The 26380-nt window shown below is 45.1% G+C and overlaps 1 long non-coding RNA gene across 4 annotated transcripts in view; it reads right to left on the bottom strand.

Annotated features, from left to right (window-relative positions):
- Positions 1-6248: 6248 nt before the first annotated feature.
- The window catches only part of LOC137423212 (uncharacterized), a 143994-nt gene continuing 123862 nt past the window's right edge, over positions 6249-26380 (bottom strand). For 3 of the 4 annotated variants that reach the window (XR_010983652.2, XR_013622747.1, XR_013622748.1), the window contains 2 exons: positions 9181-9304; positions 6249-7175 (listed from right to left, as the gene is read on the bottom strand). This is a non-coding gene — a long non-coding RNA (uncharacterized LOC137423212). Of the gene's footprint in view, positions 7297-9180; positions 9305-26380 lie in introns of all 4 variants that reach the window. The other variant, XR_010983653.2, reaches the window with a different exon arrangement.

Raw genomic sequence — 26380 nt, 5'->3', positions numbered from 1 at the left:
CGGTACATCAGCCTGATGCCACACCATGGCCTGGAAATGTGCACGAGCAATGGCTTCATGTAAAGCTCCCCGTGTTGGTGGCAGCTTCTGTGCCTCTAGCTGTTTCTTGGTAAACAGTCTCCACCTCAGCTTGCCCACATCCACAACTGTAGTACGAGGCTCATACAGCTGGCATACAAATGCCTCAATGTCACTTTCTGTGTCAGCTCTCAGCTCCTCAGAGGCCCCAAGGTCATGAAACGCAGATACCACCTCAACAGAGCACCTATTGAGGGCTTGCCAACATGTGAGCTTTCCCTTGCTGGCAAACCGACCAGTCTGGTCTGCTCCCGTGAATGCATGGAATCCTGGTAGGGCTGCAGCCTTCCTGACACCAAGTTCATGTACTATTGGTTCCAGTGAGATTTGCCTCTTCTTGTTCCCCACACCCGTGATGAAGTATGTGTCTTTGCATAGTTCATGGTACCGGTGGAGTGCTAGGATGAATACATCAGTATCAGGTGACTGAATGTACAGCTGTGTTGCACCTCTTCGGACGGCATCTAGACTGTGAAGAAAGATCCTCGTATCAGCCTCCTCCTGGGAGCTACGGAGATGCTGTACATCCATGCAGTTGGAGAAGACATCCTGCCTTGAAGTGACGATGAAGACCTTGGTAGTCCCCTCAAAGTGACACAGAGCTTTCTTTGCCAGATAGACAGTTAGCTCATCTTTGGTGTTGGTGTGCGACAGGAACTGTTTTGCTGTCAGTTTCCCAATCGGGGTGCTGTCTTGAACGTGGTAAGCAGTGGGCGGCTTGCCACCTTGGCGCCTCTCCCGTGTGGCCTCTTTCAGTGAATTTGGCAGATCATATCGGTCAAACACGAGGTGGACTTCATCATACCCGTTGGTCTTGCAGTCCAGTGTTGCATTGAAATGGCCAGCCCACTGGGCACATGTTTTGACCCATTGTGGCTTACCCATTGCTTGCACTAATGCCATGCCGTCTATGACAGTCACCTTCTTGGGAGGGGGTGGAGTATGTTCAGGATTGTCGTCGTCTGGCTGCTGACCAGTGCCAGTTGACTTCTTGGGTAGATCTTCTAGGATGCCCATGAGCTTGCTTTTGTCTGTGCATGGTAGTAGTGTCCCAGCCATTGCAAAGAGGGTTCGTGGAAGCGCGGTGAATTCATATTGACCTATGGCATCCTTCAAGTTGATCTCTGGTCGTGAGCGGGCCACGATCAGCATGCGCGCAAACAGTGACCTGTCGTCTTTCAGCTCTACAACCTTGTCTGCCAGTTTGTGCTTCACAGCTTTCCTGGCACTCTTCCACATCTTCAGTTTGACCTTTCCCATTCTGGCCCAAAGGTTGATTTCATTTGTGTTGATGCGCTCTGCAACAAACGTGTTATACGCTTTCTGACCAATCTCATCTTGGTTGCAGACATCCTTCTGTACTTCAGCTGGCATCACCACCTTGGTGATGATAGTCGTCAGGTCTTCACCCTCATGCGTCATGGGATTCATGGACTCTCTGATCACATTCTTCAGTCGACGAATGCTGTCTTCCTGCCGAGCCCAGACTGTGGTTGATAGGTCGTGGTGCTCCTTGCGTGTAGCTGATTGTGAGCCAGCCATCTGACGGGCTTCTTCAGCAAGCCTACTCAGCTCTGGTGCTGTCAGAAAGAACCTTTCGCGGGCACTGGCATTCTGGGTAATGCCCACAATACCCCCTGTCACCTTCATGATCCTGTTGATGTGCTCCAGTGCATGGTCCACACCTACAGCACAGAAGGGGATTTCATTCTTATGGACACTGAAGTTCCCATCCATGAACTCTTGGTAGATCCCTGGATCTGTCATCTTCAGGGCCTTCATCTCTGCAAGGTACCGGGGAGTCAGCCTGGCATATTTCTGTTTGTCATGTGCAAAGAAGTATATGCACATCTCATCCAGTGAAGACAGGTGAAGCTCAAATTGTCCATCACGGGTGGCACGGATGAATGTGTATATCAGCATTATCATCCGCATGTAGCGTCGCACAAACTTGAACAGTGGACTCTTGGCTTCTTTCCTCTCATCAAACTTTGCCATGGCCTCCAGGACTTCGTTTGACTCGAGGACAGCTAGCATGTTGTTCTGCGCGCTTGTCATCTCCTCTCGGTTGTGTAGATGACAGCTCTGGGCAACCTGTTGTGCTGACTGGGTACATGGGCCCCTCAGATGGGGATGCTCTTGGAAGAATTCGTCCACATAGAGGTCGAAGAGGGCTTGGACAGTGGTGATGTGGGCCTCCAAAGCCCTCTTCATGTGCTTGGCTTCCAGTATTTGTCTGGTCGTTGTTGGGCCATAGATATCAGCCTCAGACCAAGCCTCGTCAAGACCACTGTCCTCTATGGCATTCCCAGCAGCCCTCAGTGCAGCCATCACAGTGTGCATCTCCCCTAGTCGCAGTACCCACTTGCCTTTGCAGTCATCTCTGGTCATCTCCAGCTGTTTGGCTCGCTCATACAGGGCCATGTCTAAGGTGATCACTGTCTTCCTATCGGGACCCATGACCATGCAGTTGATTTGCTGTGTCTGTTTCAAGACTGTTATCAGTGTTTGCCATTCATGGGCTGGTGCTGCTACCAATGGCAGGGCGTTGACCTCTGTCAGAGGCTTCGAAGAGGAGAGCAGTGAGTTGTAGGCTGTCCAAGTTGGGATATCGTGATGCTTGATCCTACTGCCAGGTGGTTGTTTTGGATCGTGGACGAGTGACCCAACAGGGTCAGCATGCTGGGGTTCTGCAGCTTGCAGCTGGTCATCTGGTGGGATGATGTCGTCTTGTACGTCCTCAGCTTCAGCTGTTCGCATGATTGTGCGTGAAAGTAGCCACACTGTGTCCGTCGCAGAGTACGGCTTGGTGACATCTGGGTTTGACCGTGTCTTGAAGCTATACGTGGTACCTGTGGCAGATTGTTTGTTTGGTGCTTGGCAAGGAACAAAGTCTGGAGCAGTCAGAACCTTGAGTGAGCGGTGTCTGGCCTTTCGGTCATGTAGTGTCAGTGTTCTATGTTCATCTGTGGAGGGTGCATGTTCCCGTCGTTGGTAGAGTGCCCAGGCTGTAGCATGGAGTGTCCGCTTCCCATCAGGTGTGTCTTCATTGAAGTCACTGTTGTCCACTGCAAAGAAGACAAACGTCCCTATGCGCATGGTTCTTGGAAAGTATACACCCTGTTCTGTCGTAGACTCTATGACTGAGTTGGCCAGCTGTGTCTCCAACCGCAAGATCCGACTATAATCAACAGACAGACCGAACCCATGCAGGAAATCCAGAAGCTTCTTGTTTCTGGTGGACTGATGGACTACAATGGCAACGGCAAGCTGCTGTGGCCATTCTAAGCGATGGCGGAATGGTGCATCTGGCTCTTTGGGCTTGTACGTGACTTGGCGTTTTGACTTGTAGCCGTACATGATGTTCTGACTGATGGTTATAACATCTCGATGAATAGTGGCTGAGCGCATAGTCTCTGGCTCAATGCTCGTGGCTGGTCCTTCCAGTAGCCAGCGGAGGAAAGCATAGAGTACTTTGGGTACATGCTTTTCAGCATCATCAGTGTTCATTTCTCCTTCAAATTGCCATGGGTGCTTGTTCTGACAAGCAATGGCACTGCGGAGAACAGAGGCACTCTCAAACAGTTGTTCGATGTTTTTTTCATTTGTCTTCGTCATTGCATCTTCGACAGCTGCATCACGCACGGCAGTGGAGAATACACAGTCTGACTCGTTTCGACGTTTTGGTTTCATGAAGTGAACGTCATCAATGTGAGAGTTGATTTTCTCCTTCATGCCTTGGGTAGTAGGTGATGGGACATTGTGCACACCATTATTGTCAAGAATCCTGGAGTAAACCGACTTCAGGTCAGACATGTTGAGAATTTCACCAGCTTGGAGTAGAGAGCGAACAAGGCTGACAAACTCAATGTCTGCGGCTATTTTGATAACATTAGTTTCTTGCAGTATGTGTTCTTTGTCATCACTTGATGTCCCACTCTTGGGAGCACGTTGGACATTCTGCACCCAGCATGGGAGATGATACTTGACGTCGATCGCATGAGCATCATGTGCACTGATGGCAGCACTCAGCTGAACTTTCCACTTGTGGTTGCTGCCTTCTTCAACAGCTTTCTTCAGCTGTTTACCTGCGTTGAACGTGCATACAACATGTACACTTTCCTTAGTGACCTCTTGACAGAAGAAACAAAGGTCTCTGTTGAATGGAGTTGATGATGAACGTGTGAAGCGAAGAGTCTCGTCTTGCGTAGAACCTGAGGTACTTGCAGCGGCAGGTGCAGAAGAAGGACGTCCACACCTCTTATGAAGATGCTGGGTGTCGCCATGTTCGCAGGCTTTCTGGTGGCGAACTCTAGCACGCTCCAGGTGAGCAGTGTTGCATGTAGATCCATAACATGCCCGGTGCCACTTTGCTTTATTGTTCCTCAAGTCAGTGGCAGTGAAACAGCTTAATCGTTCGCTGATCTGTTTGAAGTCGGCATCACCATATCGTGCCCTCTCCTGGATGAACTGGAGAAACTTTGCATATGAGCCCAGTGCTGGCTCAGTCACTAGTGCACCTTGGGGATCCTGGCACTGAATGCAAAGTGTGAAATCAGTTTCTTTCTTGGTTTTCTTGCTTTTTGGCTCCATCATAGCTCAGGGTCACGAATCTGGAACATACAAATAACAAATAACAATTAAGATAGATGTGCATTAAGTTAGATTTTGGACACTGGTTCGGCTGTGCCATAAAAACCTATTTTTATCCCTTGTAGGTTATTAAAGAAGGTTTCATTCAATTCTCTATCCCCAAAAATGTACAACTGGACACCAGAATCGAAACTCTAGGTCATTTAGAAGCCAAGATAATGGAATTTTACGTTTTCGACATCCGCCATTTTGAAAATCCAAAATGGCCGCCATAAAGAACTTGAAACAATTGGAGACATATTTTTTCTAGAACTTATATCATCCCTAAAGACAGCCCAACCAGTGTCCAAAAATTAACAAGCAATTTCACCGGGCATTTCAATCTGCTACATTGGCCCCCCCACTATATGGTGAATTTTTTTGTCCATCAGACCAACAGTTGCAGAAAAAAAAAATTCCTACTGATCGGATGAAGCATTATACTTGTCGAATTATGACATCATAATGAAGGCATCGATGACATCATCATTAACATATCTTATTCCCCATGCGGAGTACTTGTCAATGAGCAATGTTTCAATTTTTTCTGTAGAGTGGTTTCAGAGATATGGAGGTGCAACATTTTTCGATTTTTCCAAGATGGTGCCTGTACTAAGTGCCCTATGATGTCATAATTCGCATTGGAAAATTATACAGAAGGAGTCACTCCTATCCAAATTTCGTGTCCATCCGACTAATAGTTGCAGAGGAAAAATTGTTTTCATACTCATCAATTCAAAAGTTGTACTTGTCGAATTATGACGTCATAATGAAGGACTGATGCCATCATCATCAACATATTTTATTCCCCATGGGGAGTACTTGACAATGAGCCTCATTTCAACGTTTTCAATTGAGTGGTTTGGGAGATAGAGGTGTAAAGTTTTTCCAAGATGGCGTCCGTACCACGTGACCTATGACATCATAATTCCGAATAAGAAATTTCTATAGACGGTGATGCTCCTATGGTAAAATTTCGTGCCAATCGGACCAACAGTTGCTAAGAAAATGAATTTTAAAAATTCAGATGCATGTACGCCACACACGCACGTACCCAATCGAATGCCTAACGCTGCTTTTCGCTTCAGTCCTAGGAGGACTCCGTTCCGCCTTCTAAAACCCAAATTATGGAGATAACAACCAAACACACACACATACACACACACACATACACACACACACACACACACACACACACACACACACACACACACACAAAAACCTATTCTGATAATGCTTTCGCTTCAAAAGCTTAACAAATGTTTTGATCTGAAATGAATATCTGCCTTGAATTGAAAAAGAGGATCTTTGATGCAGTTTTAACGATATTAAAAAGTACAATAAAAATATATCGAAAAAGATACTTACCTTTAAAATTAATAAACACTCCAATGCTCATGCAGAAGATACTTGAGATAGCAACTGTTATCGTTGTCAGGGTCAAAGTATTTTGGAGTTGACAAGTAATGTCTGTAGGTTTTCCCATAAATAAAATAATTACCAGAAAGCATCCTTTCAATGCCATCAACAAAATGACATACAATTCGAAGTTTATTGATTTACTCAAAATAATATCTCTATGTCTAATAAACATTAGCATTGCAATAACTGTCATCATGAGTCCAACAAATCCAATGGCTAATGCAACAAGTGCCAATGGGTCTGAAAAAGCCAGATACTCCTTTGGCATGTGTACACAGTCGCTGTGCTGTTCATTGGACCACAAATCTATTGGGCATCCAAGGCAGTCTTCAGAGTCTGAATGTTAAAATATACAGGGAATTATTTTATTACTGTCAAAATAAATTGTTGCAAAAGCCTTATACTGAATTGTTGTAAGTTGGCCATTAGCTACATGGTGGATCTCACCCGATCCCATTGAAGTCGCAAGGGCATATGGTATTTCACAAAACACCGAACCAAACACACACATGGAGCAGGAAAGCATTGCATTACATCTCCTCTCCTTCAGAATGAAAATAAACAGAATGAAAGTCAACCTAAATATTGAGTTTCAGAATAATAATCAGTCGAATGAAAATCAATTTAAACATGAAGTTTCAGAATAATAATCAACAAAATGAAAATCAATTTAAAGATTAAATTACAGAATAATAATCAACAGATTGAAAATCAACAAAGATAAAACCATGAAGCAAGAACATTGCATCACATTATATCTCCTCTCCTTCAGAATGAAAATCAAATCGAAGATAAAATTTGTTCAGACGTTTTAAAACATGACCTGAGCGAGTAATATTCAGTAGGCAACAGGCACACAGAACTGTTCATCAAATGCAACAGTGGGGGAAAAGGAGAAACATGATGGTGATCATCATCAGTGGCAAGAGAATGGAAACAAGCATTTGTTGTGCTCATCATAGGCCGACCTTCCAATATCTGGTTTGCACACACAGCCTGTGTGATTGGTCAGCTTGCTTGAAGATGGGAGATGTTGGCGATTCCTGCAGAACAAGTGGTTGCCTGCTCTCAGCACGTAGGATCAAGGAAACTCATGTTTTTGTATGATCTCAAAGGAACCCTTTGGCTAGTGCCTGCCATTAGTTCCATGCAGACCTGCTGACCCTGAAATAAAGGTTGTCACTCTCAGCTACCTGATCATACGAGACATCTGCTAGGTCTTTTCCATGTCAAAATGTCGTTTAACATCATGAACGATATAGGATTTTGGTACAAGTAAACTGTGCTTTGCAGGCAGCTTATGTGGTCTTCTACCCATCGACAACTGTGCAGGGGACAAGAGTAGTCCTTCTAGGGCAGTGCTGTGATAGTCTAACAAAGCCAGATGATTTATGCCACTTTCTTCAAAAAAATGCTGACAGTCTGCACGGCTCTTTCAGCTTCACCGTTAGCACAAGCAAATCAAGGGCTGGAGATAGTTGGATTAATGTCGTAATCAAAACAGAACAATTTGAACTCTGGACACTAAGAAGGATGCATTGTCGCCCCTAAGACTGCCAAATATACCATGTCTCCTTAAGATGGACTTTAGAGCATTAATCATTGCGCGGTTTCTCATATCCTTTAGCTCACATACCTCCACAAATTTCGAATAATAAACAAATAAAATGTACAGTTTTGACTCAAATAGGTCCACGGCTACCTGGTTGAAGGGTAAATATGGAATCGGTCAGTATGAGCGGTTCCAAAGGAAGCTTATTCTGGTAATCCACACATTCACGTAGCTTATTCACGTATTGCGAGAGTGATCACGAAATGTATGTAACAGTCTTCCCCTCCTGTATTAAGAGGCCACTGAGACAGCTTTGACTTGCATCTGCATGAATATCAACCATTGCATTCACGTCGTAATACCTCAGTACTGGCTGCCGAAAGCAGAGGTGCAGTAGTTCACGAAAATCTTTTGTTGCCAGTCAAAAACACTATCAGCTCTCAGTAAAGCTTGAATTGGTGCATTGACTTCATGCCGTTGTGGAACAATTTCGTCAGATAAGCTACAAATCTAAGGAAATGCCGCACATCCTCTTTATTCTGTGGAATGGGAATATCACAGATCGCTCGCTTCCATTCTTGAGGGGTCAGCCTTTAGTCTATCTGCAGTAAGTAGACGCCCGACATACCGAACCTCCTATTGGCGGACTTTGCAATTTTGCATGTTCAACTTGAGATTGTAGGATGTAGGCCTCTCCATGACTTGCTTTAAAATGCTGTCATGATGTGCTCGATCTCAACCTGAAATCAATATATCGTCCATGATTGATGTGGCTACATTCTCAAATCTCAAATCCTTGACAAAGTTATGAAACGTCTCCTCACTCCCTTCTTTCCGCTGCCTGAGCCAGTGCCAGGCAAGCCGCTTGTTCTTTCTCGGAAGATTTCAACATAACCTTTCAAACTGACTGAGCACCCTGTTAGGATCATCTTTCTCAGTTTTCCCCCATGTGAACATTTTGTAAACTTTGAGTCCATTAGCTCCAATCCAAGTGCCAAGCCATCCGGCCTTTTGCTTTGGGGTTAGCTCAGATAGCGGGCCTGCGGACACGAACTGAAGATGGTCTCGAAACGGAGTGAATTCTCCAAATAAATACACTGCATCCCAATCGATAGCTGGGTATTCAAAGCTCGGAAATTACATTCCGTATTTATGGATAGTCGTTTATCCCAAAGCAGTGAGTTTGGTTAACATCTGAGACCATGAAAGACAACTGCTTTATTGTCAAGTCTCAGCTGTGTGGTGTGCTCTCGCGAGATCTCACCAATCCCGTTAGAGTTGCAAGGGCATTTGGTATTTCACAAAACACGGAACCCAATACACACATGGAGCAGGAACAGCATTACATTACAGTTGTAACATTTACAGTATTCTAGAAATACAATAAGCTTTTTATTCTGCAGTTTTACAAACAAATACAAGGAAATTTTATGCAGATGGAGGCTATTTGGCCCATCGTGTATGTGCTACAGTATATCATGACTTTTGATACAAACCTGATCTGTTTGAGTATTCTCCACCAGTACAGGGAATGCAATTAAAGCAGCAAATGGGTTCACCTTTCTTCGCTAACTTACGAGTTCCTGGCAAGCATGGTTCATTACAAGCAGATACTGGAACCTGGAAACAAAAATTGGGAACATGGAAACATTTACAAACTTGCCAGACTGCAAGATATCAATCCAATATTTCCCATGAAATATTTTGCATCAAATCTTCTGAAATATTTCAACAGTTTAATATAAAACTTCGCAAAATACACTACATGACCAAAAGTAAGTCGACACCCGAACATCGAACATCTCATTCCAAAATAATGGGCATTAATATGGAGTTGGTCCCCCCCTTTGCTGCTATAACAGCCTCCACTCTTCTTGGAAGGCTTTACACTAGATGTTGGAACATTGCTGCGGAGATTTGCTTCCATTCAGCCACAAGGGCATTAGTGAGGTCCGGCACTGATGCTGGGCGATTAGGCTTGTCTCGCAGTCGGCGATTCAATTCATCCCAAAGGTGTTCGATGGGGTTGAGGTCAGGGCTCTGTGCAGGCCAGTCAAGTTCTTCTACACCGTTCTCGACAAACCATTTCACCGATCAGGAAACCAAAAATTGGGAACATTGAAACATCAACAGACTACAAGATTATCGACTGTTTCATGTGAAATGTTTGGCCTCACAACTTCTAAAATATTCCCATCCAAAATATGTATAAAACCTCAAGCACAATAACTTATCCCTACCCAATGAGTCCTTGTGATTTCTTCTTCTTTTTTTTCTTATCAAGGACAACATTGTTATCATTATCATCTTCTAGGTGACAGGCAAAATTAATGACAGCATATTTTTGATACATATGGTTGTCTCTAATTTTACTGGTATTTTGGGTCGTAACATGCACTTGAATCATTGTCAGTGGTCGAAGGAAGAACAAAAACCCATTACAATGTGGTGATCAAATTGAATACACACTCGTAAAGTAATGCAAAAAATATTTCCCCGACGAAACTAGTTTTCCTTAATTCAGCAATAAACATGTTATATCATCAACTGGCACACAACTATGCTTCCAATTGGCCTCAAAATGATTCACGAAATGATACAAATGATACACCTCAAAATGATACATGTGTTAATAACACATACATATTTGAACAGTCGGTCCTTAAATCACCATGTGTGGTGAAACAGAATGAATTCTCTCACCTCCTGTTTAACATCATTCCACCAAATTTCATGTTCATGAACGGATAATCCACTTTCTTTCACAGCATCAAAAACACCAACAACTTTGAGATGAACATTTCCCTCAGGACCCAATTGTGTATTCACAAGGTCATAACGTGATGGTGGATCTCCATTTTTGTCAAAATGGACAACTTCACCATTGTTTGTCACAAAATTAACCCTTCTGAGATAATAAAGAATCTAAAATCGAAAAGTAAAAATTACATGCTTTGCAATTACCATAAAAATGCTTATGAACCAGAAAAAAAAATACACCCAAATATGGCATGTCGAATCAAGCTGCAAACGGCATAATTTGCTTTATGTTTGCAGCACATTTGTCAAAATATCTTTGAAGCTGAAGAGTGCTGAAATTGTACCAGTGATAATTGGAGCAACGGGAATGATAAAGAAGAACCTTACAGAGATCCTACAAACCTTCCCCAGGACCACAACCACAAACAAACTACAGTTGGAGGTTGTCCGGAGCTTAGTGACGATCCTGAAAAGAGCACCTGCAACAAAACTCAGAGAACTTCACAACTTAGTCCATTAATCGAGATCCCTCACCGAAAGGTACTGGAGGAGGATACTTAGTGTCCTAGGAGGACTGGGTTACACCTACTGAAACACAAATATGGAGATAACAACCAATGACACACATCAATGCATGATAATTGTCTATAAATAATAATAATAAAGGAGTCTTAAAGGAGTCTTATTATAAAATAAATTTGTTAAATTATAAAATTTATGCGCATACATTTGTCGATTCAAATAGTGTTGGATAACCTCAAGCCTTTTTCAAGAAGAGTTGTTTCCCAAATCAAAGAAACTCACATTCCATGGTTTGATGCTATCTTTGGAGGTACATGTATGATTGATGAACGGTCCATGACTGGGCACACAAACGGTGAGGTCATGGAGTGCATGTGCAACGGCATATGTGGCAACATATACATTGTAACCATATCTGTTTTCCGCGACATCTGTGTACACTGCTTCAGCTTCTTTCAGACTCTTGGAAACGATACAATTCTGCAAACCATTACATATGCCACAGTTGAAAGCCGTCTTCCAAATATTCTCCATAAAGTTGTGTATCATTGGCTGCATTTCATTATAATCATGTCGATCATGTATTGCGTCTGTTGTTTGGTTTGAATAAAATAAGTTTTGAAGGTTTTTTTCATTCAACATATTACAGTTTTCTTGACTGTGATGAAATTCGTTGTCGTTCTTTTCAAGGAAATGACGATTATCATCATGTTTGAGAACATTTCTCAAGGTAGTTTTAATGCTTGTATTCATATTACTTCTTGCTAAATTTGATCCTTCGTGAAATTTCAAATATTTTTTTATTTTTTGGGTTACTGCAGCATGTTTCCTTCCTTTGTTGACAACTTGAATTGAAATATTTTCAGGCAACAAATGAGTGCAAATCTTCGTTTCAATTAAAGTTCTGTTGTTCTGCACATTTAATAATACATCATTCATTTGCACTTTTTTCATTTTGCAAGGAAGTGTATTTTCCACACATTTAATTCCTCTATTGACAGTCTTTGTGTAGTTAGGAATAATGCTTTGTAAAAATGAATTTAGACCTGGTATATAGCCTGTGCGCATTTCAAATCCAAATGATCCTTGATAAATATGCGAATATTTAGGAATCTTTATTGACGGTGAAGCGATGTATCCCATCCATGTTTTGTCTGTGATATTGTGCTTTAGAAAAAGCTCACCAAACGGTATAATGTCCTTGTACTGCCACAATACAAAAATTACCCTTGCTCTACTTTCTCGCAGAATGGCAGCTGTTGAGATAATGAAATGAAAAATCACTCAGAGTGACAATTGCAAAAGAGAACAAATTAGAATGGGACTCAGTAGAGCATCCTTTTAACCTCAAAAATAATTGGTGGTTGAATTCAGTGACCCGATATGCAATTCGTCTTCAAATTTAAAGTTAATCAGATGAAAATTGACAATTTTAGAAATTTGGCCAATGTTGACCTTAAATATAATTGGTGGTTGAATTTAATAAGCTGATATGAAAATTCTATTCAAATTTCAAGTCAATCCGATAAAAATCTTCTTTCAGTAATTTTTTCAGCTTTTTTGGTTTTGTTCCACTGCAAACCAAAGAAATACATATGTGGATACCAAAATATATTTTAATTTCAACATTTTTTTGGAAGAAATGGTGAATTATTTGAAAAAAGTGCAAGGGTGCCAATATTTTTGGCCACGACTGTATATAAATATACAGATGCCACAAAGCTTGGAAGTAAGGGAGATAGCAGAGCGGGAAGGTGATCATTTTCAGGAAAGTCTAGATACTTTGATAGATTGAGCAAATGATTTGGCAAATGCAGTTCAACATAAATAAGTGTAAAGTGGTGGGGATGGGGAAGACCAATTAAAATAGGGATTTCATAATACACAAGGCATTCTTGGAGTATGTCATGCAAGATAAGGATCTGGGGATGGTAATAAATACAGGAGAGGTGGTGGCGGAGGGGGGGGGGGGGGGTGATAAGCAAACATCGAGTGCCAGGCCGAAATAGGTAAATGTAACGGTGGTTGTATTCATAGGGGAATAAATTATAAATCAAAACAAGTAGAGCTACATTCAAAGTACACTGCTCCTATGCCAAATAAATCAATAGCATATCCTTCAGCACGTGGCAATGCCGGGGCACCTTTGGCGTTTGGCACCCGGCAATGCCGCTGGCGAGCACATAAAGAATCGAAAAAATTCTATAATCAATTTAATTTTTGAAAATTTTGAAATCTTTTTTAAAATACTTGAATCATCAAAAAATAATTAATCGATTAATTGATTAATCAATAATAAAAAAAAATCCTTTAGCCAAATCACTTCGTCACTGTTGTATCCAAATATCAGCTTCCTTGCTCAAAAGGTGTCTGAGATAATGCTGCCCAGAAGAGAAAGGAAATAAATAAGTGCTTAATAAAACGATCTCCTACTTCAACGGTCTCCATAGAAAGGTTGTGGCAGGAGCAATAGTATACTGTATAGGTTTAAATTGGAATTTGAAAGCATCCAAAAATGCAAAGGCCATCTACATCTGCTTTGTACTCGAGCTAAACTTAACAAAAATACCTGCTTAAAAGTTATGAAGGTGCACAAAATCCAAAATACCCTTAAAGTCACTGAAGACCCAATCGACCCAAAATCGAGGACCAAAATATCCCAAAGACCCAGATGTCACAAAAGACAAAAGGACCCCAGAGACTCTTAAAGACTACAAAGACCCTTATGACCCCAAAGACCCATAAGACTCTTCAGACTCATTAGACCAAATTGGACATTTGACCATTTAGGGCTTTAGACCACTTGGACATTTTTAGATTACAAATAAATAATATCACCAATATTACAAATACATTTGTGCAAAAATGTTTGTCTTATGAGTGGTTTAAATCATGACAACACAGCAACTCAAGTTCAGTCAGGTCATTATCCTCAGGTAAAACAAGCACGTGTCTCTGTATTGATGTGTGTTAAGACGAGCGTCGCGAGCCGATCCATGATATTTCTCTTTTTAATCTTTTTCTTCATGCACTCTCAGTATTCCAAATTTCCAAACTGAATCAATTTCCGAGCTGTATCTCAGAGTTGGCTGGGACTTTTGGAATTAAGTTTTGTACCAATAATGTGAATCTAAATTACAGTATCCAGGTTGACCTATTTTTTGATGACATAATTTCAGTGTCTGGCCCCAATTATAAACATTTTAACATTGTTCACCATAACTCGAATAGGGTTTGTCCAATCAGAAAATTGTTCTCATTATATAGCCTCTCGGGAGGCTGACAGGATGGCCTAGAGGTACACACACTCGCCTCTAAGCTGTCTAGCCTGATTTTGAATCCCGACCCAGCCCCAAACTGTCAATTTGGTGTTTCATAGGCAGGGTGATTCATCAGTGTATGCGCTCTCCTCCCTTGCATGGACGCTAAACTGGGAGTCCCATCTGCCAGCATGGCTTGGTGAACGATAAAGATCCCATGGTGTCTTTCGCAAAGAGTAGACGAGTATCTACCATGGCCAAATTCCAGATTCCTGCCCTAACTAGTCGAACGCCTGGCTAGGCCGGTTTGTGAAATACTTGGGCCAAGCTTCCCCCAGCCGAACCCACAAGGTGGGATAATATTGGCCGTTAAAGAAGAACAACAAATAGATATCTTGTCGAGGGAGGCTTACCATTGGTTGGGGGAGGCATAGCCTTGGTGATCGCTTTGTGAAGGCAGATATCCACATCCAATTATCATTACATCATTATCAAGAATATAATCACAATCATTGTTACATTCAGCATAACATCATTAGTATATTAGTTATCCTAGTTATATGAAAGCAAACTGCCACTAAACTACCACCTTGTGAAGCAGGTTGGCATTTGACAATGTGGCTTTCTGATGTTTTCTTTGAGCTCAGTAATTCCAAAAAATAAACCTGACATTTTCTGAACTTTATAAGTTGAAGCCTCTTTGATGGACGGCACTCAGCTGATGATCCAGTAGGTAAGTTCCTGTGCGATAACCTTAATATTTGTCTGCTTATCTCTTTAAATATGCACAATGACATGGAAAAATTGCAGTATATAGTAACATTAATAATAATATTAAGCTATTCCTTGAGCATTCATTCACATCTATAGTTTGTTCTTTCAATGACAGTTTTAGACCTAATTATTCCCTCCAGGGATTAATGCATTCGATCGTGTCTGTGTGTGTGTGTGTGTGTGTGTGTGTGTGTGTGTGTGTGTGTTCGTATGTTCGTGTGTTTGTGTGTTTGTGGTGTTTGTGTGTTTGTGGTGTTTGTGGTGTTTGTGAACAAGATATCTGGAAAAGTTCTGAACGGATTTGGAATGAAAGTTGGTGGGATGATTGCCCTTGGGATAAGGAAGAATTGATTAGTTTTTGGTGAAGCTCAGGATATTATTCCGGATCCAGGAATTTTTTGAAGGATTTCTTACCATTGCAAGATAGGGCTCAGCAGCGGCCACCCACGGCGGGAGTATGCGCTCTACTGAGTGGCGTTCTAGTTAAAATATGAAATTGCGAAAATCTTCCATGGAATGTTCTATTACATATGTCTTACCAGTGTATTCAAGATGTTTTTCGTTGTAGTGCTGTGGTAAAATTTCTTGGAAGGCAATGCAGATGCCAGCAGGTTCAGCATCAGCCAGAAAGTTTGCAATGGTGTCGGTTATATATGCATCTTCGATTGCCAGGATACCCACGTACTTCCAACCAAAATGTTTCACCAAAAGAGAAAATGCAATCCCCCAATGTATTTCACTGACAAATGTCCGCATAAAAGAAGGAAACATCTTCTTATCACTCAAGCAAGTGCATCCAGATCCATAGCTCACCTGAAATTCAAAGAGCTTAAGAGCATTGAAGATCTTACACCTGTAACACACACACACACACACACACACACACACACATATATATATATATATATATATATATATATATATATACATACATATATATATATATATATATATATATATATATGTATACTGTATATAGATATATATTTATTTATTTATATATATATATATATATATATATATATATATATATATATATATATATATATATATTGTTACAGATCGCGGTTTAGATGTTATGATGACCGAGCGGTGGTGTAAGACCGCGACCTAACAAACTTACCCGATTCCACCCGAACTTTGGCCGTATTGCACCGTAGCTGCCCAATGAGGGGAAAAGACAAAAACGACGAATGCAAAGAGGAAAACGAAGGCAAAGAAAGGTTTGGAAATACGACTGAATTTATTGACTATTTACACACAAGCAAAAAGAAAGCAGTCACGTTTATTTACAAGCACATAAGACGCAGGTGACACAGGGAAAATACTAGCTTATACAGACTTAATTAACCCAGGACAGAACAAACAAAAGACGGACTCACGCGGGGAATTGCAGGAATGGCAGGAGGTGGATGGCTGGAGGTGAACGCTTGGTGGAGCCAACGCGGAGCTTTGGTGGAGCTTGGTGGAGCTGAATGCTTGGTGGAGCCAACGCGGAGCTTGGTGGAGCTGAACGCTTGGTGGAGCCAACGCGGAGCTTGGTGGAGCTGAACGCTTGGTGGAGCTGAACGCTTGGTGGAGCCAACGCGGAGCTTGTTGGGATTGGTGTGAAGGGTTCTCTCTCCTTCCTTAGTCCCACCCAGTCCAACAACTTCCTCTCTTGCTTAGTCCCACCCAGTTCAACAACTTCCTCTCTTGCTTCAGGACTCTTTCTCTCTCTTTCTTGGTCCCTCACTCTTTACCACCGACTCCTCACCAACGCAACCACTGACCCTTCTCAGGCAACCGACTCAGACCAACTCAGACCAACTCCTTGTGCATCCCTGACCAACTCCTGGCCTTTCTGTCTTCTGCTCTCCTCTGTAAAAACGCATCTCCCCTGGCCACACCCCTGCCTTGGGTTATATAGGCCCCCGCCCCTCAACCTTTGCGAACCTCCCCGACCGCTCTTCCTCCGCCCTCTGTAGCCAAACCCCTGGCTCATGGTTGGTCTAGCGGGGCTGGTTCACTCCTCCCCCTCTATGACGAGGTGGAGACACGCCTTTCTTCCCCAACCCTGCCTCGTGGCCAATGGCGGCAATTGGATCGGAGGTAATTGGTGATGGGAATGGAAGTGAATCTATCTCTTTCACTGGTGCAATGGAGTACTTCAATTAATGGGAGACACAGCCTTACCCTAAAACACAGAATAAGAGATAACTATCAACAGGTATATTCTATTACTTGGCTGACGTGTATGCTTGTGGACTATGGGACGCCCTTTTGGTCTTTACACAGCTCCGGAGGCAGGAGGCACAGAATAAACAATAATCACAATAATAAAGCACACAATAAAAAATATATACAGTCCTCATATCCGCAACACTGCACCCTCCTCCTCTTAGGCACGGCCCGGGCCTACAACTTTTATTTAGTGTGACACGTAGGTGTAGTTCCCTCTACTTTTAACCTGACCCTGAGTGCGACAGTTTTAAAACATAAATAAATGTGTCCCGCTGCTCCATTGCACCCTGCCTAACAGACTTACGCCCACAGTTAACCGAATTGCGGAATGGTCTTCAAACTAAACACTGACGGTGGGGAGCATTATTTACACTGACGCTATTTTGATTTACAAAACTAACCCAGGACCTGTAATTGTTCTTTCTGGGGGGGAGACAGTCTGCTCTGCATCGACGCACCATGAACGCACCCAAAAACGCACCAATACACACCCAAGCACCAATCGGTGCAGTCACCATTGTTCAATGAATGTTCAATAAAAATAAAATCAACAACCCCTAACCCTGCAGGTGGTCTCTTGCTCTTCGGCTCCCTCTGCTGGTGATTATTATTTGTCTTCCAGATGTTGTCATTTCCATTTTGCTTTGCTTACTGGCGGCCTATTTTCAATAAAGTGTGCCCAATGTGTCCCTTTTTTATTTGATTTTATTTATGGCCCACAGGGCCGACTAGTGTGGTTCACCTGTGGGGCATCGGTGCCCTGTGGCCAAGGTCCGCCAGCAAGATTTCAGGCCCTCATGGCTGGTTCCAGCAGAGGGGCCATGCCCCAACCCATGGGGTCCATAAGTGGTGCTCGGCCACAGACATGTGGTCCATAATGTGGTGCATCGATGCAGACAGCTGGTTCTGGGAATTTCGGGCGCACAATGGCCGACCCACGCACGCTCCCCTCGGCGCACAGGTCATGTGGGAGACAAAAAGGGAAATACAATGAGCGAGGGGTAAGGTCACAAGGGTACATGTCAATAAGGCAATGCAAGGCGAAATGCGTACGGAGGGCGAAGTGAGAAAGCTCGTCCCTACCGTACGTCACCCCCCTGTCACCTAGCCTACCCTTGCCCTTACCCCATATGTACAAAAATCTACACATTTACAAATTCGTCACTACTGTCACGTCTTCCCCATATTTCCCCTATACCAAATTCGTCTCCACAATCCCTCTACTTCAAAATTTGCCATCACCAATTCATCATCAATCCTCATAAGGAGGGAGAGATGGAATTACGCACAATGTCACACCCACGTCATGATGCGTCTCACAATCCAAACATTTGCATAGTAAAAATAATAAGACATGGCATGGTGCGGAGTACCTGTCACCTCAGGTGAGTGGATGCAGATGGTGCGAGGAGATCCTTCATCCTAACTATTTTCTAAATGACTTTAACACACTTTACACTACCCGGGGTCTTTCCCTGCCAATCCATTGGCCAACTTACACTATGGGTTCTAATAACCAATTCCCATTGACCAAACTGTGGTGCTTCTCAATTTGGGGTCTCACTCCCCCGATTCATCTCCCGGTGCTCTAGCACAATTTCTGGGCTGCGACGTGTACCTCTCCCAGCAGGTCTACCCACCTGCACACCTCCACCACTGTAGTTGCCACCCGAGCTTACCTAGCTCCTCACCCTAACCTAACTAACTGGGGACAGCCCCTCCCCTGGCTCTGTCACCCCATGGTGCCCTCTGGCACTGGGCTACCCGGGTCCGTCCTCCGGATCCTCGGGCCCCATCCACAACAACTACTACCGGCTCCCAGAGCCCACCTGCGGCCTCACCTGGCCGACATCCTCACAGTGGTGGAGCGCCCAACCAACTACACACACTAACAGGCTACACGCCCAGCCATTTCCACGACACTAATGCACCCATCCAAATACCATTCTTTCACCTCGCACCACAGATGCCAATATCCAACCACAATTTACCTATACCCTCTACCTAACACTTGCACTACCCGCCCCGGGTATCCGTGATGGGGGTCCACTCTTCCCCCATTCACACCTTCGCACCATCCACTCCACTCCACTATTTCCACCATTCTCACTCCACGACCATCCATTCCACTACTCCAGATATTCCACACTACCATTTATTCCACACAGCCACATACACCTGTTCTTCATTCACCTGTCGTTGCACACCTGTGCAATCATACCTGGTGCCACCTGCACCCTCCTTTCTTCCTGGACCATTTGGTCAACACAACACGCAATCACCACTACTCCCTCATACACTGCTCCACACACCTGTTCAGTTGCACACCTGTGCAATCACACCTGTTCCATTCTCACCTGTTCAATCCTCACACACACGGCATCATCTCAGCTAACTACTCCCCTCTGAAACTTGCGCTTCCCAGTCGTCCCTTTAAACTATTGCGCTCCCACGTCATTATCATCCACACTAATCTACCTGCGTCCCCACTACAGGTATCAGTCACTAACTAAACTTAACGTCACCTAATGTCATCTTTCTAGATCCCTACAATATAACCTAACCCACCCGGGCTAGTTTTCACTGCCATACACCCCATAAACTATTGCTCCTTTGCCCCCACGTCTGTGAGGGATGGTGGATTTGCCATCCCACCACATCGGGGGTCTCTCACTATCAATTTTGTTCGTCCAGATTTCCAACCAATTCAAAAATTTTCCATTTACTGCCAATTCTATTCACTTTTCTAAATTTCGTTTCAAATCATTACCATCATCATCCGTCTACTTATTACATCCTCTCGGTGCGCCAATTCACATCTACAGCCCGGCTTCGTACAGCCGAGCCATGAACGCGGATTCTTTTGTGCTGGCGGCTGGATGCGTCCCGCATTCGGGGCAGGGGCGGGGCTTACCCGGGCCGAGATCCCACGCATCACCTCGGCGTGGAGCCATCCAATGTCCCGATCTCGACCTGCCGGCACGTCTCAACAAAACGTGGTCGCCATAACGACCCTTCCTATCCAGCTGCCCGCTCCGCCTAGTGGAGCCCGGCCGCGGCCGTTCCAAGCGAGGCACAGCGTGGATCGCGTACGGCGGTTCTTTCGAAACCGCCGTGGTTCGGATCCCCGCTGATCCTCGCGGCACGCGAAGCTGCCCGACGCGCACCGAGGGCCTGATTCGGCTATAAGTCGTTCTAACCTCTAGCCTGGTTACCGTCGACGCTTCACCTGGATTCTTACAAGCATACGCTACCCCTTTCTTGCTCATACATGCAGCTGTTCCCATTCTCCTCGTACCTTTCCTGACACACCTCGGTACACTCATTCCGCTCGCCGACTTGGTCACACACCTGACCACTGAACACTTTGGCGCACATTCGTTGGTCGCACACCTCACCAACACACCTCTTCGCGCCCCCTCCTCGGTCACTTCCTCTGTGACAATCACAGGTGTGCTCTCATTCGCACACCCAACCACGTGCCTCACCACCAACTCAAATGTGCCTTCCCACACACGCTCTACCATTCCAGGTGTGCATCCTTCCATTCCAGGTGTACATCCTCGCTCACCTGTCACAACCAACTCACGCTCCTTGTCACTCTCACTACTCTCACCACCACTCTTGACAGCGCACTCACCCTTACTTTCGACGGCACACTCTTTCCTCATGCACCCGTCCGTTACACACCTTTCTCGCGCACACCCTCCCGTTACATCCTCTGTAACACTCACCACAGGCGTACACTTCCTCGTTACATCCTCTGTAACACTCACCACAGGTGTACACTCTCTCGTTACATCCTCTGTAACACTCACCACACCGCGCTTCCATGTACCCCCTCGCACACGCGCTTCGACCGGCTCACTCCTGACGGCACACTCACTCCTCGGCGTGCACTTTTTCCTCACACACCCCATGGTCGGACATTCTCGCACACCTCTTTTTTCGCACACCTGACCTGTCACACACTTCACCAACGGCCTTTCACGAACACCCGGATCCAAACCAATCCCCAAGCCGACTGAAGCTTTCCTCACATCATATACATTGCCACTCACCTCCGTACTTCGTCTCCGCACCTCCTTTGCCACCTGCAAACTCTTTATTTGGTTAGTGAGCATCACATCATGATTTGAACACAGACCTTGTACATATTCCATGACTTCCTCCTTTATCTCCCTTTTAGTTTCTGTCCGTCCCTTCTTAATTTCACTCACCTCTTCTTCCACTTCCTCTAGTTTTTGTTTAACCTCTTTTATTTCTCGGTGCGTCTCCTCAAGTTCGTCCTCTAGGGCTACCGTGACCGTCTCTATGTGCATCCTCGCCTGCCGGTCCTTTGTCTCCATTATCTCTGTCACCTCGTCCACCCTCATTGTCAGTTCCTCCCGTACCATCTGACATTGCCTCTGTGTCGCTATCAAGTCATTTTTAATTTCTTTTTGTGTCGCCTTTAACCCTCCGAGTACTGCAGTGTTCTTTTGAACCTGCTCCACTAACTTAGTTTGTCCCTCCGTCAGCTGTTCCACCTCCTCCGTCAGATCTTCTATTCCCCCTTGTAACTTAGCCGTATTATTTCTCACCTCTTTCTCTATACGCTTTTCGCCTCGCTTTACCTCCTCGCGTAGCCCCGAGACCTCCTCACTCACCCCTCGTCGTATTTCCTCCATCTCTTTTGTAGATGCCACCCTCATCTGTCCCAATTCATCCCTCTGAGCATCCAGTTTGGTTTCTACCCCGATTTTCACCTCCTCTATCTGCTCTCCCATTTGTTTGATTTCCCTGGCAGATTGTTCCCCTATTTCCCGCAATTTGTCCTCCATCCTATTTTCTAACCCCATTAACCCATTTTTCACCCCCTCTAACTGATTCTCCTGGGCAGCCATTCTGTTTTCCACCCCCGTTAACCCATTCTTTACCTCCTTTATCCCGTTGTCTAACCCCTCAAAATTTTTGTCTAACTTCCCAATTTTCTTGTCTAACTCCTCACCGGTACCCCTCGCTTCGTCCCTCATTACCCACAATTGCTCACCCTGAGCATCCATCCGGTTCCCCATTACCCCCAATTGCTCACCCTGAGCATCCATTTTTGCTTCTAGCCCCATATTTGCCATTAGTATGGTTGCATTAATCTGCGCCATGAGGTCCCGCACATCAATTCCCGCTATTTGCGCAGCGGGCGCGGCTACCCCGCGCTCGTGCGAGCCGCCACTTTGTGCGTCTGATACCACGTGCGCGAGAGCGCCATTTTGTGCACCTGATACACCCTCAACCACCTCATTGCTCTCCTCTTCCCTTTCTTCCCCGAAGTCCTGGGTTACTTCTAACCCCTCTATCTCTCCCACCGGCATCCCGTCGCCTTGAACAGCCATGGCGCGATTTCAAAATTCGGGTTTTACTTTATAAGACAAAATAAATTTCGGTACTTTATAATTTTGAGCGCGTGAAGCGCGCTCCGGGTCGATCTCACTCCCCGACACCAATTGTTACTTAATAACACAATTGGTGTTCCAAAATTTGGGCCTAACAAATTTAGTCCCAGGTCCGAATCCCACTCCTGACACCAATTGTTACAGATCGCGGTTTAGATGTTATGATGACCGAGCGGTGGTGTAAGACCGCGACCTAACAAACTTACCCGATTCCACCCGAACTTTGGCCGTATCGCACCGTAGCTGCCCAATGAGGGGAAAAGACAAAAACGACGAATGCAAAGAGGAAAACGAAGGCAAAGAAAGGTTTGGAAATACGACTGAATTTATTGACTATTTACACACAAGCAAAAAGAAAGCAGTCACGTTTATTTACAAGCACATAAGACGCAGGTGACACAGGGAAAATACTAGCTTATACAGACTTAATTAACCCAGGACAGAACAAACAAAAGACGGACTCACGCGGGGAATTGCAGGAATGGCAGGAGGTGGATGGCTGGAGGTGAACGCTTGGTGGAGCCAACGCGGAGCTTTGGTGGAGCTTGGTGGAGCTGAACGCTTGGTGGAGCCAACGCGGAGCTTGGTGGAGCTGAACGCTTGGTGGAGCCAACGTGGAGCTTGGTGGAGCTGAACGCTTGGTGGAGCTGAACGCTTGGTGGAGCCAACGCGGAGCTTGTTGGGATTGGTGTGACGGGTTCTCTCTCCTTCCTTAGTCCCACCCAGTCCAACAACTTCCTCTCTTGCTTAGTCCCACCCAGTTCAACAACTTCCTCTCTTGCTTCAGGACTCTTTCTCTCTCTTTCTTGGTCCCTCACTCTTTACCACCGACTCCTCACCAACGCAACCACTGACCCTTCTCAGGCAACCGACTCAGACCAACTCAGACCAACTCCTTGTGCATCCCTGACCAACTCCTGGCCTTTCTGTCTTCTGCTCTCCTCTGTAAAAACGCATCTCCCCTGGCCACACCCCTGCCTTGGGTTATATAGGCCCCCGCCCCTCAACCTTTGCGAACCTCCCCGACCGCTCTTCCTCCGCCCTCTGTAGCCAAACCCCTGGCTCATGGTTGGTCGAGCGGGGCTGGTTCACTCCTCCCCCTCTATGACGAGGTGGAGACACGCCTTTCTTCCCCAACCCTGCCTCGTGGCCAATGGCGGCAATTGGATTGGAGGTAATTGGTGATGGGAATGGAAGGGAATCTATCTCTTTCACTGGTGCAATGGAGTACTTCAATTAATGGGAGACACAGCCTTACCCTAAAACACAGAATAAGAGATAACTATCAACAGGTATATTCTTATACTTGGCTGACGTGTATGCTTGTGGACTATGGGACGCCCTTTTGGTCTTTACACAGCTCCGGAGGCAGGAGGCACAGAATAAACAATAATCACAATAATAAAGCACACAATAAAAAAAATATACAGTCCTCATATCCGCAACAATATGTATACTGTATATATATATATATATATATATATATATATATATTGTTATGGTACGCGGTTAAAGATGTAATGTTTGCCGAGCGGAGGCTCCGCGACCGAACAGTTATTCCCCTAACTAAAACCCGATTTACCCCAAACTTTGGCCGTATCGTGCCGCAGCTGCTCAATCTGGAAAACTCTAAAGCGACCGAATGCAAAGAGGAAGAAGACGTACAGAAGAGTAACTGGGTTTATTATTATTCACACATATAAGCAAGAAGAAAGCAGTCACATTTATTTACAGGGACATGAGACGCAGGTGACACAGTGAAATCTTTAGCTTATCTAACAGGCTTACTTACTACCCAGGGACAAGACAAAAGACAGACTACGAACACACTTACACGGGGAATGATGATAGGGATGGCAGGTGGATGGCTGGCGGGATAGGGAGGTCCAACTGGTCCTGCAGCACGATCGGCTCGTTGGGCAGCCGCCGTTCCTTTGCGGCCCTGCTCCAAACTGCCGTCCAGGCCTATACTGCTGTGGCTGCAGTTTCGGTGGCTCGAGCTGCTGTAGATGCAGTTTCGGTGGCTCAAGCACTCAGCTCAGCTCTGACGCCCCAGCTCTTGTCTCCTCCCTCCTTGTCTCAACTCTGTCAAAGCTCATCTCCTTCGACCCAGCTCTTGTCTCCTCCCTCCTTGTCTCCACTGCTTGGACTCCCTCTCGTCTGCTCTTGGGAGCTTCCCGTCGCGGGTTATATAGGCCCCGCCCCTCAACCTTTGCGAACCTCCCCCAAACGCTCTTCCTCCGCCCTCTCAAACCAAACCCCTCGTGCTCGGTTGGTTGTTCGGGGCTGGCTCACTCCTCCCCTCTATGATGAGGTGGAGACACGCCTTTCTTCCCCAACCCTGCCTCGTGGCCAATGGCGGCAATTGGAGGGGATGTAATTGGCAATGGCACTCGAGGCCTGGCAATGACGAAAGGGGAAATGGAGGTTTTGGGAATGGAAATGAAAGGGGATCTACTCTTATTTCACTCGGTGCAATGGAGTAGTTAAATTAATGGGAGACACAGCCTTACCCTAAGACACATAATAAGATATAAGCTACTGTACAAGGGTATTCTATGATTAGCTGACGTGTATGCTTTTGGACTAATTACCGAGACGCCCTTTTTACCTTTATACAACTCTGGAGGCAGGAGGGGCCATATCCAACAATGTTCATCACCATCTCCAATATAATACAACACAATCAAAAAAATGCAATCCTCATATCCGCAACACTGCACCCTCCTCCTCTTAGGCACATCCCGGGCCTACAACTTTTATTTAGTGTGACACGTAGGTGTAGTTCCCTCTACTTTTAACCTGACCCTGAGTGCAACAGTTTTAAAACATAGATAAATATGTCCCGCTGCTCCATTGCACCCTGCCAAACAGACTCACGCCCACAGTTAACCGAATTGCGGAATTGGTCTTCAAACTATACATTGACGGTGGGGAGCATTATTTACAATTGATGCTACTTTTTTTACAAGACTAACCCAGGACCTGTAATTGTTCTTTATGGGGGGGAGATAGTCTGCTCTGCATCGACGCACCATGAAAGCACCCAAAAACGCACCAATACACCCTCAAGCACCAATCGGTGCAGTCACCACAGTTCATCAATGTTCAATAAAGATAAAATCAACAACCCCTAACCCTGCAGGTGATCTCTTGCTCTTCGGCTCCCTCTGCTGGCTATTATTATTTCTTCCAGTTGTTGTCTTTTCCTTCATTTTCTTACTGGCGGCCTATTTGCAATAAAGCTTGCCCAAACGTGTCCATTTTATTTATCTTTATTTATTGCCCACAGGGCCGACTATGTGTGGTTCACCTGTGGGGCATCGGTGCCCTGTGGCCAAGGTCCGCCAGCAAGATTTCGGGCCCTCATGGCCGGTTCCAGCAGAGGGGCCATGCCCCAACCCATGGGGTCCATAAGAGGTGCTCGGCGACAGACATGTGGTCCATAATGTGGTGCATCGATGCAGACAGCTGGTTCTGAGAGTTCTGGGCACACAATGGCCGACTCACGCACGCTCCTTTCGGCGCCCAATGGCGCACAGGTCATGTGGGAGACAAAAGGGGGAAGACAAATGAGCGAGGGGTAAGGTCACAAGGGTACACATCAATAAGGCAATGCAAGGCGAAATGCGTACGGAGGGCGAAGTGAGAAAGCTCGTCCCTACCGTACGTCACCCCCCCTGTCACCTACACTACCCTTGCCCTTACCCCATATGTACAAAAAT

The sequence above is a fragment of the Myxine glutinosa genome, chromosome 3, assembly GCF_964187855.1.
Source record: "Myxine glutinosa chromosome 3, kmMyxGlut1.1, whole genome shotgun sequence".
Taxonomy (NCBI): domain Eukaryota; kingdom Metazoa; phylum Chordata; class Myxini; order Myxiniformes; family Myxinidae; genus Myxine; species Myxine glutinosa.
This window is presented reverse-complemented; position numbering and strand designations above follow the sequence as displayed.